This window comes from Salvelinus sp. IW2-2015, linkage group LG4q.1:29, assembly GCF_002910315.2.
Source record: "Salvelinus sp. IW2-2015 linkage group LG4q.1:29, ASM291031v2, whole genome shotgun sequence".
NCBI lineage: Eukaryota > Metazoa > Chordata > Actinopteri > Salmoniformes > Salmonidae > Salvelinus > Salvelinus sp. IW2-2015.
In genome coordinates this window covers 2,625,534-2,627,647 of record NC_036842.1, presented here as the reverse complement: position 1 = coordinate 2,627,647, position 2,114 = coordinate 2,625,534, and the positions used below count along the sequence as shown (strand labels likewise).

Below are 2,114 nucleotides of genomic sequence, written 5' to 3'. Positions count from 1 at the left end.
CTTTCATCAAGATAAGTGTTTTTCGGTATAATGCCGTCTCCAGGCTATTGCGCACACAGCACATCTAAGCCTGAGATATCAACCATTCAATGTTGGCCTTAGAATTCTATGGTCACGCCCACTATGGGAGTGACCTGACTGAGTTTGCTGGTCGTCACTATTTAACKCAGCCACAAAGTAATAATTCTGGCTAAACKCTGTCCATTTCCATAATTTKTCTTCTTAAAATTGGATTTWAAACTTAAACCTAATTAATGAAGGCCAAGTTTGATGCATTGGTCCACCAGACCTTCCACACGRGGTGGACCAATGCATCAAACTCGGCCTTCATTTTGGCCTTCATTAAAATATTAGGTGTAATCTGAATAACATGACTTCACTTTAGAGAGCGTGCCATCCTTCAGCACAACACGTCACCCTTTATAAAGCACACATTCATATCATATCGACATAGAGGGTTATGTCACCTTTTGACATTGGTGATTATGTSACACAGTAAGGCCACGTTTATGAACCCTTTATAGAGTACGACATATGGTTACAGATTCTTCAACACATTTATGTAGTGCTTATGAAGGCCTTATGAACGCCTTTATAAGCTGAACGTCATTTCAAGCGGGACCCAGTTTTCTTTCCCGAGTAAGAAAGAAATGCGTTTTTCCCCAAAAATCTGTCTTTCTGCCGGCTTCTGCGCTCACTTCATCTTGCCACTGCTGAATGAAGTATTTTTTCACATGCAGACATCCTTTTACCGGCACTTGGTTTTATTTGTTGATGTGGTGTACTCTGGGAAGTAGGACAAGTAGATGAGGTTGCTCACTGATATTATACACTACACTGGGAATGGGGGGGGGGGTTGCAGTGACAATCACAGGCACAGTTCTGGGATGTTATAGTAGAGCTGTGGTGGGGATTGAATTCCATTCCAGAATCCTCTGGAATTCCAGAAGCAAAATCCATTCTGATTCCGAAGCGATGTTTACTTATTTGGGTCTTTTGGGTAAATCCTCACACTTCTCAGATTCTGGAAGGGTGTTCGGGAAGTTACGGTATCCTGGTTAATGGTAGTATTTCCTCATGATTATCATTTACCGTGTCCACACTCGGCCCTTCTCTGTAATTACAGTTGAAGTCGTAAGTTTACATACAAATTAGCCAAATACATTTAAATTCAGTTTTTCACAATTGCTGACATTTAATCCTAGTAACAATTCCCTGTCTTGCGTCAGTTAGGATCACCACTTTATTTTAAGAATGTGAAATGTCCTCAACTCACTCTACAAAATGTACTATGTTAAACAAACTATAGTTTTGGCAAGTCGGTTAGGACATCTACTAAACAATTTATTACACACATAGATTATTTCCTTCTAATTCACGTACTCACCAATGCCAGTGGGTCAGAAGTTTACATTTACACTAAGTTGTCCGTGGCCTCTTAAACAGCATGGAAAATTCCAGAAACATGATTCATAGCTGTTAGAAGCTTCTGATAGGCTAATTGACATAATTTGAAGTCAATTGGAGGTGTACCTGTGGATGTATTTCAAGGCCTACCTTCAAACCAGTGCCTCTTTGCTTGACATCATGGGAAAATCAAAAGAAATCAGCCAAGACCCAGAAAAAAAATTGTAGACCTTCACAGTCTGGTTCATCTTGGAGCAATTCCAAACGCCTGAAGGTACCCTTCATCTGTACAAACATATGTACGCAATATAAACACCATGGGACCACGCAGCCGTCATACGCTCAGGGAAGAGACGCCGTTTCTGTCTCCTAGAGAATTAACGTCCTTGGTGCAAAAAGTGCAAATCAATCCCAGAACAACAGCAAAGGGACCTTCTGTGACAGATGAGTACAACTGGGTACCAAAAGTATCCTATATCCACAGTATAAACGAGTCCTATAGTCTACCATGACTGAAGAAGCCGCTCAGCAAGCCGAACGAAGCCTCTTGCCTCCAAAACCGCCCACTCGAAACAAGCCAGACTAGGTTCGCAACTGCACATGGGACAAAGGTCGTTACTTTTTGGAGAGAAATGTCCTCTGGTCTGATGAAAACCAAAAATAGAACTGTTGCCATAATCGACCATTCGTTAATCTTCTCTCTTTTT

At 41.3% G+C, this 2,114-nt stretch overlaps 1 protein-coding gene across 3 annotated transcripts in view; it reads left to right on the top strand.

Moving 5' to 3' along the window:
• Positions 1 to 2,114, top strand: part of LOC111961246 (zinc finger protein 462-like) — a 97,767-nt gene that overhangs the window by 88,066 nt on the left and 7,587 nt on the right. The window lies entirely within an intron of this gene.